Here is a 19,267-nt window from a genome sequence, read left to right on the forward strand (position 1 = left end):
ACTTTGATGTTGGTACTGAACCGCTTGGTCGTGGTCATCGAACAAAGTTGCCGTCTACTCGACTTAAACCGTATGTCACGTACTCCGCACGTCACGCTGAAACCCTCATCTCTCTCAAGCCTACGTCTTCTCCGGCATCTTCAGGTACTTGTTTCTATCCTATAGCACATTATGTCTCTTGTGACAACTTTAGCTCTGCTCATCAAAAGTTTCTTGCCGCCGTGACTATTGTTGATGAACCTGTTACTTATAAGCAAGCTGTTCAAATATTAGAATGGCGTGATGCTATGCGCAAAGAGATCGATTGAACGTCTTCCTCCTGGCGTCAAAGCTCTTGGCTCTAAATGGGTGTATCGGCTTAAGTTCAATTCCGATGGTACACTTGAACGGTATAAGGCGCGGTTCGTGGCTCTTGGGAATCATCAAAAAGAGGGTGTTGATTTTTCAGAAACATTTGCTCCAGTTGCTAAACTACAAACAGTTCGTACCTTACTTGGTGTTGCTTCAGTTAAAAATTGGGAACTCCATCAGATGGATGTTCACAATGCCTTTTTACATGGTGACCTTGAAGAGGATATCTACATGAAACCACCTCCGGGTTTTCTTCCAGCTGATCCGTCTCTTGTCTATAAACTTAAAAAGTCTATCTATGGTCTTCGGCAGGCTCCTCGTTGCTGGTTTTCTAATTTATCTACATCCCTCCTAGACTATGGCTTCGTTCGTTCTCACAAAGACAACTCTCTGTTTACTTATCGACGTGGTGGTGTTGTTCTGCATGTTCTTGTTTATGTTGATGACTTAATTGTTTGTGGTGCTGATTATACAGTTCTACAATCATTTAAAGCTTATTTGTGTCGCTGTTTCAAGATGAAGGATCTCGGCATCTTAAAGTACTTTCTTGGCATTGAGGTTGCTCGTGGACCTGATGGCATATTCTTATCTCAGCGGAAATATTGTCTTGATATCATTGATGAGTGTGGTCTTTCCGGCTCGTCTCCTTTCGATACTCCTATGGAGCAAAATCATACGCTGTTGGATTCCACGAGTGAACCGTACTCAGACCCGGCACAATATCGACGTCTTGTTGGACGTCTTGTCTATCTGACTCATACGCGTCCGAACTGTGTTACGTTGTGAACATTCTTTCTCAGTTCATGCAGGTTCCTCTTGTTGATCATTGGGATGCGGCACAACGTGTGGTCCGTTACTTAAAGTCTTCTCCTGGTCAAGGTGTCGTTCTTTCTTCCACTGCTTCGCTCCAAGTGAATGCCTATTGTGATTCCGATTACAACAAATGTCCTTCTACTAGGCGGTCTCTTACTGGTTACATTGTTATGCTTGGTGATTCACCACTTCAATGGAAGAAAAAGAAGCAAAGTCGTGTGTCTATTTCATCGGCTGAGGCAGAGTATCGTGCCATGGCTATGACTTGTACGGAGCTCTTGTGGCTAAAGGAGGTTTTGCAGTTTCTTGGCGTCGATCATACTCAGCCCATGCATTTATTCAGTGATAATCAAGCAGCTCTTCAAATCACAGCAAATTCTATCTTTCATGAACGAACCAAGCATACTGAGATTTACACGTCCATGCATGTCTACGGTCCCAAAAACACCGCGTATCCTCTCATTAAGCCACTAAGTTTTTCTTGCAGCAAAATTAATAGGTTTGATATTAAATATTCAAATTACCAAAATAAATATTGTTTTAGTTTCTTGAAGCCATTTTTTTTATCTTCTATTTGCGTGAATCTTACTAAGTACTATATGTGTTCATGTGGTGGCCTAGTGAATATTTAATATTTAAATGTGCATTCTTTCAGTGCGTCGAGGCTAGAGATCGGTTCCCTCAATTATTTTAGAAAAATTGGATTCATATGGATCTCACGGATTGGTTGGATTTTAGCATGCGGTTCTTCTTGTAAAAAAGAAAGAGTTGATGTTAAATCTGATCATAAGCATACTTCTTATGTTTTATGAAAGAATAAGAGAGAAACAAATTATGTGGAACCCATTAATATATAACTAGAGGTTGTAGTTTAGCGATCACATTATAATTATCAAAAGCAACCACATTATCGATGTCTTGTTTTCTGATAATTAACTCAGCTAGTATGCTTGTAAAGCATTTTAAGAACTTGCTTAATTAGATTAAATACTTGCCTTGATTCCAATATTTCCCGCTTTTACTTAGAAACAACCAAATAATTTCATGGTCTCTCTACGAAATTTTATTATACATTTTTTTTCTTAACAAACTTTTGTTATCCCCTATATATTAATAGAAAAATACACTCTTGAGAAAGCCGATGTGTCGTTGCTAGAGAACTCAGTGCAACTTTTAGCAAAATACCTTTAAATTTTTTACTTAATTATATTAATATGCCATTATATTTTCAAAAAAAAAATTAACTGAATAATAATTAGATATGTCATCATTTCTCACAAAAATTTAAATATTACATATTAAAACTACTTAAATAATTACATACTATTTTATGGCAAAATTTTCACTAAAATTTACTTACAAATATATATACAAGTCAAAAGTTATATTGATTTTAAGAAATCAATATAAGTAAAATATTTTAAAAAGGCTATAAAACATATCAATAAATATAAAGTTAATTAAAATAAAGAATATATAACTTATTAACAAAATCATAGAAAAACAATATGTTATTTTTTATGTTAGTATTATTACCATAATAATTTAAATAACAAGCTTCCAATAGTTATTATAATGGATTATAAAAAAAAGTATATTACCCTTGAATTATCTCCAACTCATTAAAAGAAACTTAATTTCTAGTAAACATAGATTTATATATATTCATAAATAAATATACAAATGACAACAAATTAGGGGATATCATGATGTGTGATTATTTATATATATCTAAGTATGTAAACTAATTAACTCAACATTTAGTGTGATTTTCATTAAAAATGGAAATATTGATAACCGAATAGGAATATACATTCTAATTGTACATTAATCTATGTGCTATTAAAAAGGAATGAGACAATAACCCTTACCATGAGAAATAAACTTAGTACCAAAAAAAAAATCAAAATATATTAAAATGAGTGATTATTAGATTATGCAAAATTGTTATAGTTACTCAATTAACCGTAAATATAAATATGATTTATAAAGCACACAAAAAGATAGATTGCTATAAATTGTAACATTTTATAAATATTTTCTTTACCACGTTCACATATTTCACAGGTGAAATGTATTCTTACACAATTACATTGATTTTGGAATTTCGTTAATTTTTCATAATGATTTTTTAGTAATAATCTGTCATTTATAGAAAATATTAAAAAACTGACTAACTCAAAATATTTAAATAGTCTAATCAAAAAATAAATCAATATATTAGATTATCTTCAGAAAATTTAGTTTAGAGTCCGATTGTTACTAACATATAATAAAATTAAATAATTAAACTACCGATTAATTTAGTATATGTTGTTATGGTTATATAAGGAACATGAAAAATTGTTATGATTATAAAATAAAACATAAGAGATATGAATTTGATTTTTAAACCATACAAAAGATATGTTATAATAAATAGTAACATTTTATCAATATTTTTTCTACCATAAAACTTCTTATATATTAAAAAATTTCACGGGTAGACCATATTTTTTATACGAAAAAATGCAGCTTTGAATAAATAAATAAAAAACTTTAGTTATATATTATGTTCGATACAAACAGACATTTGTTCTATAATAATAATTTTATTTAAATCGATTTATCCCGCACATAATGCGAGTTGTTACCTAGTATATATTATGTCTTGATTCTTATGCTTAGAAAAAAAAACTTTTTAAAAATCCCAGATCGTAAACAATTGCTGAAACAGAATGCTCAAACTCCGACTAATTAAAGGTGCATAGTCTCAATACAGAAGTTTCAGTTAGATATTTAAGTATGTTATAACTTAATAGGTTCTCTATTGAGACTATTACAGATTCCTAAATATGTTGAAATGAGTTTGAGTAAAACCCAAATTATGGTCAGTTATGTGGAACCCATTAATATAATTGACCGTAATTTGGGTTTTACTCTCATTTCAATACTATCACTACCAATTGTAACATGTTAAGTTAGGAATCTGTATTCGTTCCTCCTAGGATTCAAATATTCAATAATAAAAATAACTACTGACGTGAAAAAAGAAGAAGAGTTTCATGAATAATGCCAAAGTGTAATGATTTGTATGTTGCATTCATAAATTTAGTGGCACACCAAGAATATAAACCGGTGGGGGACACATTTGTTTATAAGTTCGTCGCCTTCTTTACGTTTCACTTTCTTTTGTTTCGTTTTCTTTTTCTTTTAAAATTATTTCACTAAAAATGTCACTTCTTTTGACATTGTTATATGTTCACGACGGTATATATATATATGGACACGTACGGAATCACGCCTTCACGGACGGGGTATTCTACATTTTTTACGATATCTCCGAGATAAAGATTTACTAGATCCGTAAAACAACTAACCATAAACTATATACATATTTGTAAAAAAACAGAGGAAGTATATAAGACTTCACTCCCTATCCATCTTTCAAAAGTTTGGTAATGATATATGTTCTTAAACCATTAATATTTGTTTTGCCTCGTAAAGTTATATATTCGAATACTAGATCATATTGAATAATACAAGATATCTTCTCAATTATACTGTTTTTTTGGTCATCATTGAATGACAAAATTCGATTCATAACCAATTCCTACTATGCGGACAATGCGACTTACTAGAATCGAATTCTAGTGAGATTGATCGTAGAGGTGATGCTGTAACCACTTAAATAAAGTCACTTCCTCAGTTCCTCTCTCAATGATACTATTTAAGCGATAAATAACTGATTTTTTGAACATTAATTGATTTACTATCTCCAAATCGATAATTAAAACGGAAAATACTACATTTTTGAATACTGCTTTCTTCCTTAAAAAATTTCAAGTTGGCCACCCAAGAAGATAGTAAAAGTGACTCAGTAGTAAAACCAACCAACAAGGAAAGATACATTATGAAATGACATATTTTATAATCAGTGCTTCATCTCTATTTCCATGTTTATAATTCATGCTTTAATTCTAGTTCCCACTGTCAACTGTGATTTCTACTAGACACAATATGTGGTTTCAGTTTAATATTTAATCAAAAAAAAGTACAGTATGTAATAAGATTCTCCCTTTTTAAGTTTTTTTAGTACGCTCCTCCTTATTAATTAAAACCTGATTTCAGTCTTTAACAAGTAACAACACACACATGCATCAACTTAGTCAGAATGATTAAAGAAACTAAATTTTGTAGACTGTGACTGTATTTTGAAAAAAAGTATATTTAACGGTAAATCCAAGAACAAAATGTACGAACCCCATTTCCACATTACTCAGAACTATTTACATTCATCAGTAACAAGTCGAGCAAAACATGTCATCAAATCATAAGAGATGCAGCCTACAGGTTTCTATATGTGGCAAATGCATCATCAGTCATATCACCCAGTGCTTTTCAACTTGGCCAACTTGTGAAGTTGTACATCCACACCAACCCTCACGTCATGATTATGGGAGATTTACTCAGATATACTCCAAATTAGATAATATTACCAGTATCAACAAATCTTTTTTTTTATTACTAAGATAGTTTGGATATTTTCAAAATACCCAGCGTGCCCTTGTTTTATGTTACAGGAAAAAACGTAATTACAAAAATATCATTGTCACGTCAAAAATCGCTGACGTGTATTAAATAACTTAGCAGTAACACGTTACAGAGGAAATGACGGCTGAGTTATGGTATGTTGGGGCTGATTTATGGAAAAAATATTTGAGTAAGAGCGGACGGCTGACTTAGAGCATAACTCAGCCAAACGTTACGGCTGACTTCATGAAATCTGGCTGAGTTATGCTATAACTCAGCCGTCATTACAGCTGAGTTTTCACACGATGGTCGAGTTGTCAAAATTTTGGCTGAGTTATCACTACGACACGGCTGAATTAACTTTTTCCGGCTGGCTGAGTTATGAACAACGGCTGACTTATGAGATGTCATTACGGCTGAGTTATGGTTAAACACTACAACTCAGCCGTCATAAGCTGACTTATCTGACAACTCGGCCATTTTACGGCTGAATTAGTAACAAAAGATTAATTACTAGAATATCATTCAGTTACGGCTGACTTATTAAACGATACGGCTGAGTTACAAATTTTCAGTTGATTAAGTGGCTGAATTTGGCAGCCATTTTTTTGCTTTTTAATTACTGTAATAGTATTCATGTTGCGGCTGAGTTATAATCTTGTTTGATGGCTGATTTAATTAGGCTGATTTACATGTTCGTTTGGTGGCTGACTTGCCACTTCAGACGCATCATCCATGTCATCATCTTCTCCGGAAATACGAAACGTTGTTTTTTCGACTTCCATCTTCTTCACCTGGTTCAAAAGTGAAGTTCTTTACCTTTTTCTTCACTTTGTTCTTTACCTTGTTCTTCACTTCTTAATTTTCCTCATTCTTATTAATTATCCTCATTCTTCTTCATTTTTTTCATGGATCCAGTTCCGGTAATTGTTGTTTCTGGTAATTGGGTAAAGAAACACAAATATGTATTTAACACCAATGATAGAGGGTGTAGAGTTAGTGCAGATAGATGCGGAAACAACGCACGACAAGCTTGTGAAGCTTGTTCTTGATGATTACGGATTGAATGCGAGGAAGGATGAAATGGCTATAAGTCAGCCACGAAGCATTATAACTCAGCCATCATATGAATCTAAGAGACGTTTCGTTTTCTCTTAAGTATTATAACTCAGCCGTCAAGTAATAAAATTCAGCTGTTGACATTTATTTCTTGTTATAAGTCAACCACGAAACATTTTAACTCAGTCGTCATATGAATCTATGAGACCTTTCGGTTTCCCTTAAGTATTATAACTCAGCCGTGAAGTATATAAATCGGACGTTCACTTTCAGCTTATTTATTGTTATAAGTCAGCCACCAAGCATTATAACTCAGCCCTCATATGAATCTACGTGACCTTTTGTTTTCCCTTAAGTATTACAACTCAGCCGTGAAATAATATAAATCAGACGTTCACTGTCAGTAATAACGTGGAATCATTTGCTGATGTGTATTTTTTTAATATTTTTGAAATAAAAAATAAAAAATTAACCCAAAGAGTAAATTGTAATTACACACAAAACACTAAACATTTGAGTAATTATTAAAAAATTATTAGATATGAAAAATAAACCAATTTTTAGAGTACATCTGAATAATTCTTTCCATGATTATTGTATCTCAACGTGTAGACCGATATAGTGCTTACACTTTCTTCTTGTTAGTTTGAGTAAGGGATTACTAATGTATGATTAATTGATATTTTCCATAAGTCTATCTATTAGAGGATAAATAATATTTTTGAGAGTAAGTTAAACAGATAAATACAACATCATTCATCGATATATATATTTTCTGTATGTATTATATATATTTGACATATTTAGATAAATGAGATACATATCTCAATTCCTATTACACGAGATAATGCGAGAGTCTACCTTTGGCGGAAACAAATCGCAAAAATGGACTGTTTTGTTTAATAATAATCAATTTTTTTTGTTCTTGTTGATGTATATATACTCTTTTTAAAATGTTTAGAATGAAGTATTCTTGTTTGTTCTTGTTTATAATGAAGTATATGAAAGAAGAAACAAAAGAAAAATATTTTCCGCTGAGTAATAACTAATAGTAACTGTGTCCACCGAAATTTTATTGAGGAGAAGTCTAATTACTTCAACTTAACATACGTGTTTTCCATTATAATTTACAATAGTCAATTTAGTAATTATATCTTAGCATAGAAAAAAAAAAACATTCAGATATGATATTGGTGGATTTAACGTGACTCTTATGTGGATCCTATGAACATTATATTTGGTCACAGATTCTTCAAGAACAGTGCCATCAACTTATTCTGTTTAGCCTTTTTCGTATTGTTGTATAGACACATTTTTGTAACAGTATGATGAGATTTTGTAAAACACATACCTCACAGAAATGTGTCGTTGTTGTATAGATTCTCCAAGAACAGTGCCATCTTGCACTTTTGTAAACACATACCTCACAGACAGTATGATGAGATTTCGCAAGCCATAGCACTTCGGAAACTTTTGCTTTTATAATCCAATATCTTATTGCAATTTTTATTCAATAAATAAAACTTTTGTTATTTTAATAGAGAAAATTTAAACATATTTGAGTTGGTAATTGGTATGGATTTCTAGTATAGATTTCGAATATGCTTCTCTTCATATACTATTAGGTAAGCATGATGATCCACATTATGCAAACTACATGTTCACAATAGGACTACAAAGTGTTCATAGACTACTTAACAGTTAACATTGATACCCAAAAAAAAATAAAAAAAAATTGGTAGACATAAAACATCCAACCCGTCTTATTTGCATATAAATTTGTACTTATGATTTTATAATTTTTCATAACTTTCGCGATATGTTTGAAGCTACCAAACAATTCAAAATATGTTGAACATTTGGTGACGTATAATGATATGCTCAAATTTATCCTAGAATTACTCTCTTATATTAATATATCATTGTAGTAATTAAGGGTCGAATTTCACAAACTCTCGTTTACACAATAGATTATCTTATTATATAAAGTTGGGTTTTCAAAGTTAGTCATTAACAGGATCATTACACGTATCAAGTTATCTACAGAAGTTATCTACATGTGTAAAAAGATAATTATCAAAAACTACAGAATTTATAAATAATACAAAGTTTTTAAATAATTATAACGAGATTTAATTATTCGAAACTTTAATATTATATTCTTATTTTTAAATCTATCTCAGATTTTGACATGTGTAAAAGTTAATATTTAATAGGAGAAATTTGCTTACAAAAAACAAAAAAAATTATTAAAAAAATATTAATAATATAAAAAGATAATTATCAAAAACTACAGAATTTATAAAATACAAAGTTTTTAAATAATTATAAGGAGATTATATATATATATATATCATAAAATTCGAAACTTTAATATTATTTTCTTATTTTTAACTTTTAAGTTATTAATTCTACAAAGAAATAGAAAAAAATTGATTAAGGAAAATAAACAGTTAATTATTTATTCAAAATTTTGTAAATACTCACTTCTATATAAACATAGACCGTCTTATATTTAAATAATTTATTCAAAAATACTGCTTTCAAGTTTGTTTAATTGGATTTTTTTTAAATGGGAAGGAAAATTTTTCTTATTTTTTTAAACCAAAATTTTCTCCTACTTTCTTCTTTTTCAGTTGGGAATAGGTAAGATTAATATGTTGATCCAAAAGGTTAATATATGCGTCTTCTTTTCCTAATACTGTATTTTAAAATTTATTGTAGTATTTTTAGATTGTTTTACTTAATTTATATTTTCATCTTTGAATTATTTGAGATTCATATATTATCATGCTTATAATTTTCTATTGTTTATTTAATTATGCCAAATTAATTTTTTCTAATTTCTCAACATTGATTGGTTAGTCATAAATCCTTCTTTTTTGCAAACATAATTGTTACCATTATTCATTCAATCCCAAAGGGAGATAAGGAGTAGAAGCTCATCAACCTAATGGATGGATAAAATAGGTTAATCAGACACAAGCTTACAACAAACATAGATAAATATATTGGAAAAACATAAATCGTTGTTGATAGATCCATATGAGCTCAAAAACTGTAAAACCTATGTTTGCAAAAAAAGTTTAAAAGAATTGATTTGGCCACATATGTCACAAAAATGCACTTATTTTTTTGGTCAAGAGTCCTGAGAGAACTTCATGATGGGTGACCTTCCTAGAAGTGATTGTCGGAACTGTGAGAGTGAGTACCAAACACAGGCAAAGATCATTTGTTGATTTGTAGGATCGGTAAACAATTTTTTAAAGCCTCTCAGATGTAACAAACCGGCCATCGAATATGGGTGGATCCAAGGGCCGGAAATAGATGTAAGGCCCATTTAGAAAGGTGGGCTCATGGACTGAGAGTGTACATGGGCTCACTAAGCAAGGTGGTGGTTGAGGCGTTACAGAGACAGAGATTACATCATGGTGTGTCAAAGATACTTCTACGAATACATTGGGAAATTTAACATTAGTTACTATCAAAAGATTTTGTAACGTAAAAAAAGGTTTTTACTTTCATTTGTTATCGGAGCAAACCATTTTGAGATTACAAAAAAATGTGAACATGTTCTTTCTAAACAGGAGGAGAGTAGATCCGAGGTTTTCTCTATGGTGGAGAAAGTTGGACACAATGTTATCTCCCCAAAGGAGGAAGGTAGAGGAGGTTGGACGAAAGGTTCTCTCCATAAAGGATGAAAGTGGAGCCGAGTTTTTCTTCATGGTGGTCATATATTATTATGATGATACATCATTGATTAGTATATTATATAATATATTTTTTATTCAAAATGTTGTTTGAGCCAACAATTTTAGTAATTAAAAAACTATGCAGAAGTGAAAGTAAAATAGTTGGCTTAATATGTTCATATATACATTTTCTAGGTGGTGATAAAAAATATATTTGTAACATAGAGTATATTTAGGTGTAAAAACACACACTTTTAAAAGTTATATACATAAAAGATTTGTAAATGAATATAAATCAGTGTATTATAGCAAAATAAAATTTAGAAATAACATACAACAAATTTTAATATATTTTTGTTAAATTTAATTTACTTTATAAAACTTTAAACCCGCACATCGGGCGGGTCCTCATCTAGTTAAGTATAAAATTAAGCTAAACCAAATAAACTGTATTTAAATAAAAAGCAAAAAAATCAATTAAAACAAGTGTGGATTCAATAAGAGAGAAGATAAGCCCATGGAAATTCTCAGAAAATTCAGAATTGCAGATAAAATAATTGTCAGGATTTATTAAGAACCATTCTAGAACTCAAAATCACAAAAGTAAAATTAACTAGCTCTTGATCGCTGCGAAAATTATCTGAGTCTAAAAACTAGGATTTTATATCTCTTTGCAAATCCCAAAGATTAAGCAAGCATTGAATTTAGGTTTGATAAGTTCACAAAATCCCTAAATAAAATCTCTTGGTGAATAGGTATTTTGCTCATCTAAGATTATTTCAGGAAATCAATAACACTCTCGTGTCTACCAATTAACCTAAGATCAGATTCGAGATTGCTCTCTCTACTCTAGAATATACAATAAACCAATCTAGATGAACTACTCTAGAATATACAATAAACCTGTAACATACGTGTTCCGGGATTATATTTTTGTTTGTGTTGATTAAACTAAAGGAGTGGATGTTAATTAATTTCGATTTAATTAAATTCTGGTTTAATTTAATTAAGGTAATCAACAAAGCTTTATCTTAAAGAGAAGGAGAAGGAGCAGAATAGTTAGGGTTTGGCAGGAAACAGTTTCGACATATCAAATCGTTGTCAAAGATAACTAAATTTTTTAGATTTATTCCTAAGTCGTCCATCATCATTTTCCTTTTTACAGAAGTGGATTTGGATTTAAATTCGATGACTTATTGGCAGTTTTGTGAGACACGTTTTCTTAGACGCGAATTGGGACCATCGGGAATTGTAACTGAGAGCGTGGTCTCGTATGGTTTCTGATCGGCTCGAAATTTTGTGGGAAGCTTCGTGACGTCTCGGGCTAGATTTTCACCGGAGGGATTTGATAGTTAACAGTTGTTGTTTGTTTTCAGGTTTTGTCATTGAGACTGTTCTTTTCTGATGTTTCTGTCCAGTTTGCTTCATGGTTGCTGTTAGCGTAGATATAGGAATCTATATGATTTGTGTATATCTTGTATAGTTAGGATCATATTTGACCTTATCATGTGACACCCTATATATATTATGTGAATACAATACCTCCGACTCACGGAGGTTAATCATCTTACATGGTATCAGAGCATTAAAATTAAAACTCTCGATCCTTCGCCTCCGTCTTCTTTTATTTTTTTTCTTTGTTTCTCCGATTTGTTTTTCTTCCTCTGTTTTTGTTTCTCTGTTCTTAAATCATGTCGGAATCGCTGGATACTACGTATGTCACCTCGACCGCTACCGCGAACGATAAGCCGTATGGGATCGCTCAGATCCGTGCTTACATACCGATTCAACTTGATCTCAAGAAGTTGAACTATGAGGTTTGGCGTGAGCTCTTCGAAACTCACTGCAGCAGTTTTGGCGTCCTTGGTCACCTTGATGGCTCCTCTACTCCGTCATCTGACACTGAGAAGCAATGGAAGGTACATGACGACCTCGTGAAAATGTGGATCTATGGCACGGTGTCGGAGCAACTCCTGGATACCATCCTCAAAGCCAAGTCCACGGCTTGTGATTTGTGGCTTACTCTTGAAGCCATGTTTCGTGACAACAAAGAAGCTCAATCCATTCAGTATGATAACGAGCTTCGCTCAATCGTGATTGGTGACATGTTGGTCACTGATTACACTCACAAGTTGAAGACACTTGCTGATCTTCTCGCGAATGTTGACGCACCGGTGACAGATCGTGCTTTGGTAATGCACATGCTCAATGGACTGTCTGCAAAGTTCGACAGTATCTTCAACGTGATTCAACATCACATGCCTTTTCCTTCGTTCATCAAGGCCTGATCCATGCTTCTCATGGAAGAGAAGCGTCTCAACAAGCAGACTCCGTCACACTCGGAACACAACACTGACTCCTCCTCCCCAAGTGTGCTGTACACTCAATCGGATTAACAACAATAGCGTCCGCCGCACTACAACAACAACAACAACAACTCTGCTTGCAACAACTACACCAAGTCTGGTGGTCGAGGTGGACACGGTAACAGAGGCCGCGGTCGCTACAACAACAACAAATGGCACAACAATGCATATGTGGCTCCTCCGTGGTCCTATCCCCAACCACCCTGGTCATACCCTCCATCTTACAACTCGCATCCTGGGTTTGCACCACCTTACTACACGCCACAAATGCAGCCTTCCTCTGCTTCACCTAGACCTTTTCCGCATCGACCGCAAGGGGAGGCTCACTACACTCACAGCGCTCCATCATTTTCCAACATGGGCGGCGCTCAGCAGTTCGCTTACACGGCTCTTCCTCAAGCATTCAGCACCATGAATCTTCAGGATCAGACCAACAACTAATGGGTGATGGATACAGGTGCTACAAACCATGTTGCAACTGAGCCAGGTACACTCCGTTCCCTTTTTAATATGACCTCTATTCCTTCTAATACTGTTGGCAACGGTTCCTCTGCCCTAATAACAAACTCGGGTCATACAACCATACCCACCACCACCAAACCTCTCCATCTAAACCATGTCCTTGTGTGCCCTGATATTGTTCGCAATCTGGTCTCTGTTCGCCAATTTGTTACTGACAATAAGTGCACTGTTGAATTTGACCCGTTTGGTGTCTGTATTAAGGATCTGCTAACGCGGACAAGACTGCTCCAATGTAACAGCACCGGTCCCCTTTACACCATCACGCCGTATGTCACCACACCTTCCGCCTACTCAGTCACGGCCTCCACCTCTATACTTTGGCACCAGCGTCTTGGTCACCCTACGTTAAACTCTGCAATCTTTAAGTTCTTCTGGTTTATTTCTTTTAAACAGACTGACATGACAAATTTGTGTCATGAATGTTAGCTTGGCAAACACATTTGCATGCCTTTTACTTCTTCTACTTTGGTTGTTTCCAGACCCTTTGATTTAATTCACTCTGATTTATGGACATCTCCAATCCCAAGTATTAGAGGTATCAAATATTATTTACTGTTTTTAGATGATTGCAGCCACTATGTTTTGATATATTTGCTTCGTCGGAAGAGCGACGTGTTTAGCCGCTACCTCCATTTTTCTGCCATGGTTCGTACCAAGTTTGGTAGGGAGATAGTTGCTTTCCAATGTGATAATGGCCGTGAATATGAAAATCAACAATTCAGAAACCACTTTGCGGCTGTTGGCACTAGTTTTCGGTTCTCCTGTCCATACACCTCTCAGCAGAACGGTAAGGCTGAACGTATGCTTCGTACTCTCAATAACTTGGTTCATACTCTAATGGTTCAAGCAAGCATACCTCTCGTGTATTGGGTCGAAGCTCTTCATACAGCAACCTACCTTCTTAACATTTTACCGTCAGCTGCTATACATGACAATGTTCCGTTTGTTAAACTGTTTGGCTATGTCCCACGATATGATCACTTGCGTGTATTCGGATCACTGTGCTATCCAAACCTGCTTCCAACAACACCACACAAGCTGGCTCCACGGTCGACGTCGTGTACATTCCTTGGATACCCATCTGACCATAGGGGCTATCGATGTCTTGACATGATCACTAAAAAGGTTATTCTCTCGAGCCATGTGGTCTTCGATGAAACAATTTTTCCGTTTGCATCTACTACTACTCCACGGTCCTCTGTTTCACCGTCGCCCTTTGCACTGTCGCCAACGGTTCCCAGGATTGTTATTCCGCCTATCTTGCCTCTCCCTGCACCAACGCCGGCTGATCATTCACCAACTCCCAATGCTCCATCTTCCTTGCAGACCACGTCACAACCACCACAACCAAACCCGATCACTACCAATACTCATCCCATGCAAACTCGAAGCAAACACGATATCACTAAACCTCGTACGCAACTATGCCTTCACACCATAGCCGTATCTCTCTTACCAAAATCCCATATTGATGCAATCAAAGATCCCAATTGGAACCCTGCTATGGGGGAGGAATATGATGCTCTTATTAAAATGGGAACGTTGGTAATTGTACCACGGCCCAAGTTTGCTAACGTAATTCGTTGTATGTGGTTGTACAGGCATAAGTTTAACTCTGCAGGCAAGTTGGTCCGCCACAAGGCAGGCTTGGTAGCTAATGGAAAGTCACAACAACCTGGTGTCGACTGCGACGAAACTTTTAGTCCCGTTGTGAAACCGGCCACAATTCGTGCTGTACTCGGCGTTGCAACTGCGAAAGACTGGCCTCTCCATCAACTTGACGTCAAGAATGTGTTTCTGCATGGTGATCTCAAGGAGACCGTCTACATGCACCAACCACCGGGATTTGGTGATGCGAGTAAACCTGATCATGTCTGCCTCTTGAAGTGGTCTCTCTATGGGCTCAAACAAGCTCCCCGTGCTTTGTATGAGTGTTTTTCTACTTATGCTCGACGTGTTGGGTTTTGTCAAAGCATTTCGGATACTTCCCTGTTTGTCATGACTCGTGGCAGAGATATTGCATACCTACTCTTGTATGTGGATGATATTGCATTGACGACGTCCTCTCCTTCGCTTCTATCCTCCATCATCACGTCTTTGCATTCAGAGTTTGCGATGACTGATCTGGGTTCTCTTCATCATTTTCTCGGCATCTCCATCATTCGAACCAAGTCCGTTGTGTTTCTCCATCAGCAGAACTACGCCGCAGACATCATTGATCGCGCGGGCATGACGGAGTGTAATTCATGCCTCACACTAGTTGACACCAAGCCAAAACTCGATGCAGCTGAAGGTCCCCTTATTTCTAATCCGACAGTGTATAGAAGCTTGGTCGGGGCTCTACAGTACCTTACCTTCACACGGCCAGATATTTTCTATGCGGTTCAACAAGTTTTTCTGTTTATGCACGCACCTCGAGAGGCACATTTCAATGCTTTAAAGCGTATCCTCCGGTATGTCAAGGGCACTATCTCCCACGGTCTCCAGCTCTATTGCTCACAGTCATTGTCCCTCACTGCCTACACCGATGCTGATTGGGCCGGGTGTCCGTCGACGCGACGGTCAACTTCTGGTTTTTGTGTTTTTCTTGGCGACAATATCGTCTCATGGTCGTCTAAGCGCCAGCATACTGTCTCGCGCTCTAGTGCTGAGGCAGAGTATTGAGGAGTGGCCAATGCTGTTGCTGAGTTAAGCTGGATCCGTAACCTTCTGCTTGAAATGCACATCCCTCTTCCCATGGCCTCGGTTGTGTTCTGCGACAATGTGAGTGTGGTTTATCTCTCAACAAATCCGGTTCAACATCAGCTTACCAAACACATAGAGATCGATATCCACTTCGTCCGTGAGAGGGTTGCTCTTGGTCAGGTCAAGGTGTTTCATGTTCCGTCTTCGCTTCAGTATGCCGATATCTTTACCAAAGGCCTTTCCACGCCGTTGTTTCTTGATTTTCGATCCAGTCTGAGCTTCCACAAGTCTCCCTCTCGGAATGTGATGTTCATATATTTTACCTTGTTTTCCCTTAGTTTATTCACTTCTTTTGCATCTTTTGCTATCCATTTTGACCATTATTGTATAGCTTTAGGACTAATCATGCATTAGAGTTTAGTTGCATTGCATTTGCATCTTTTCATGCATAAACAGGTGATTTTCGAGCTTAAGGAGCATGGAAGCAATGCTGAGGAGAAGTGAAGCAATCGTGAAGGAAAGGCAAGAGAATTAAGGCTGAAACAACAAGGTCCGGAGTCCAACTCGACTGCACACTCGACCAGACACTCGACCGTGTGCTGAGGAGGACTCGGCCGAGTGGAGAACGCAAGAGAGAAGCTAGCTCGACCTGCCACTCGACCGAGCACAGGTCAAGTTGACCGAGCCGTTGACTATTTTGTCTTTTAGTATTTTTAGAGCTTCCACTCCCTCTCCTATATAAGGCCTTGTACCTGCAGCCACCAAAAGAGTCCAGCTTTTTAGATATTCTCTAAACCTAGTTTTTACCCTTTTGGGAATTATTCTTTTTGCACTTTTATTTTTCTTAGATCTTGTACTTGTTTTAAGAGAGAAAAATACTAGATTCTTGTATTTTGTTGGTTTCATAACTTTCAAGATATAAAGATTTCGAGTTTCATTTCTTCATCAATATTGTAGATCTCTGTTTTATCTTTCATTTGATGCAAGTTTCAATATTTTCTGTGTTTTTGACTTTGTTCATCATGTGTTCTTGTGAGTAGTTCTCTAGGATCTTGAGGATGGGTTAGGCTGGATTGATCTTGTGGTTTGTTTGATTTGGTCAAGCTTGATTGTTGTGGATCTTTTCTAGGCTAGATGATCTTAATGCTGATCCTATATCTGAGAAGGTAGGATTTGATTTCAAGCATCTTAGCATCACACCAATGTTTAAGAAGCATAGATAAGGCTAGATCTAGAGCTTACCATTAGGCTTGCTAAGATATTAGAGGTCTTGTTTGGTATGAGATGTATTGCTTAATGTCTGCTTGTGTAGATTCTTTACTATGTGAGAACAAGTCTAGAAATGCATAGGTTTGATTGTTTCTTGCCAATGAGAGTGGATTAAACATGTCTTAGAATAGTATGTCTAGAGAGTAGCTCAAGTTGTTTGAGGTTTGTTGACCAAGTTAGATAACCACAATGATTAGTTCAGCCCATGAATCCCTCCTCAAGGCCTTCTTTGTTTATTGATTTCTTAGTCTTAATCATGTTGCTTGGTTGTTGTTTGATTCGTTTTTGGTATTGCTCTGTTTTTCTTGCATTGCTCTGTTTTCTCGTTTTAGTCCAGCTCGACCCTGCACTCGATCTACACTCGATCGAGTGCTTGCTCGAGTTCATCCCCAGAATTCTTGTTTATGCTTTGTAGTTGTCCTGTCTTATCTCTTGTTTCATTCTAGTTGCATTTCTGTTGCATTTACTTAGTGTCCTGTTCATTACTTGTCTTGCATTAGTTCATTAGCATAGTTTCTATTTCTATTCTAGCTTCATTACTGTTACAATCATTCTGTTACATTTACATTTAGCATCTAGTTCTTGTAGTTTTACCTTCTGCACTTTACATTTGCATCATAGGATTGTTAGTGACAAACATCCTTTATATTTGGCTTAACTTAGATTCATATACATATCTTAATTGTTCACAAACACTCATTTAGGATTGACACCTCTTATACTGCAACTGCATAAGGGGAATTGAAACACCTTACCATCCATCCATTCATATCTCATTGCATACATTCATCATCATTCACCACCAAAGAAAGCTTGTTTCAATTTGGCGCCGTTGCCCATTTGAGTGTGTTTTTGTGACATTTAGGATCCATATTAGTCTAAGATTAAGTTCGTTTATACACTTGTGAAGTTGCTGGACTTGAATCTTCTGTTGCTGGGTTGTATTGAGTTTCAGGTACCCACTCGACCAACCACTCGACCACCACTCGACCGAGCAGTGATCGAGCACTTGATCGAGTCAGAAGCCGTGTACATTTGGACACCACTTCCCAGTCGACTCAACCACCCACACGAGCCTGAGCTCAATTGTGAACCTGTTCGAGTCTGTACTCGCGTTTGTTGATGCACACAAGGTCTAAGGGGAAAGACAATCTTCAAAGGCCTATTGACAACATCCACAGATTGCAAAAGGGTTTGGGAAATCAGAGAAGAAGGGTAGTTCAAGTTCAGCAAGAGGATCAAGTGATCATGGAGCAACAAGCTAACCATGAGCAGAGACCTAGGCACATTGGTGCTGGAGATGCACCCAACACCCACAACCAAAGGGCTGGTATTGTGCCTCCAACAGTAGCAAACAACAATTTTGAGATCAAGAGTGGATTGATCTCCATGATTCAAGCCAACAAGTTTCATGGGTTGCCAATGGAGGATCCACTAGATCATCTTGATGAGTTTGACAGAATCTGTGGTCTTACAAAGATTAATGGAGTAAGTGAAGATGGATTCAAGTTGAGGCTCTTCCCATTCTCACTTGGAGACAAGGCTCACCTTTGGGAGAAGACTCTTCCTACTGGAGCAATAACCACATGGGATGCTTGCAAGAAGGCTTTCTTGGCCAAATTCTTCTCAAATGCAAGGACAGCTAGGTTGAGAAATGAAATTTCTGGGTTTGCTCAAAGGAACAATGAGAGCTTTTGTGAAGCTTGGGAGAGGTTTAAAGGGTTCCAGACTCAGTGTCCTCACCATGGCTTCAGCAATGAGTCACTCCTTAGCACCTTATATAGAGGAGTGCTTCCCAAGATCAGGATGCTTCTTGACACAGCCTCTAATGGCAACTTCCTCAACAAGAATGTGGAAGAAGGATGAGAATTAGTTGAGAATCTTGCTCAGTCTGATGGAAATTATAATGACGACTATGACAGGACCATAAGGAGTTCCTCAACTGATCAAGAGGACAAGTACAAGAAGGATTTGAAGATGGTCAATGAGAAGCTTGAC

At 36.0% G+C, this 19,267-nt stretch overlaps 1 non-coding gene across 1 annotated transcript; it reads right to left on the bottom strand.

Moving 5' to 3' along the window:
- Nucleotides 1-18,913: 18,913 nt before the first annotated feature.
- Nucleotides 18,914-19,020, bottom strand: LOC147937875 (small nucleolar RNA R71). Its single transcript, XR_015567550.1, has one exon. It is a non-coding gene; the product is annotated as a small nucleolar RNA R71 (small nucleolar RNA).
- Between the last annotated feature and the right edge of the window lie 247 nt (nt 19,021-19,267).

Source organism: Camelina sativa, chromosome 9 (assembly GCF_030686135.1).
Source record: "Camelina sativa cultivar CO46 ecotype springtype chromosome 9, ASM3068613v1".
Lineage (NCBI taxonomy): Eukaryota > Viridiplantae > Streptophyta > Magnoliopsida > Brassicales > Brassicaceae > Camelina > Camelina sativa.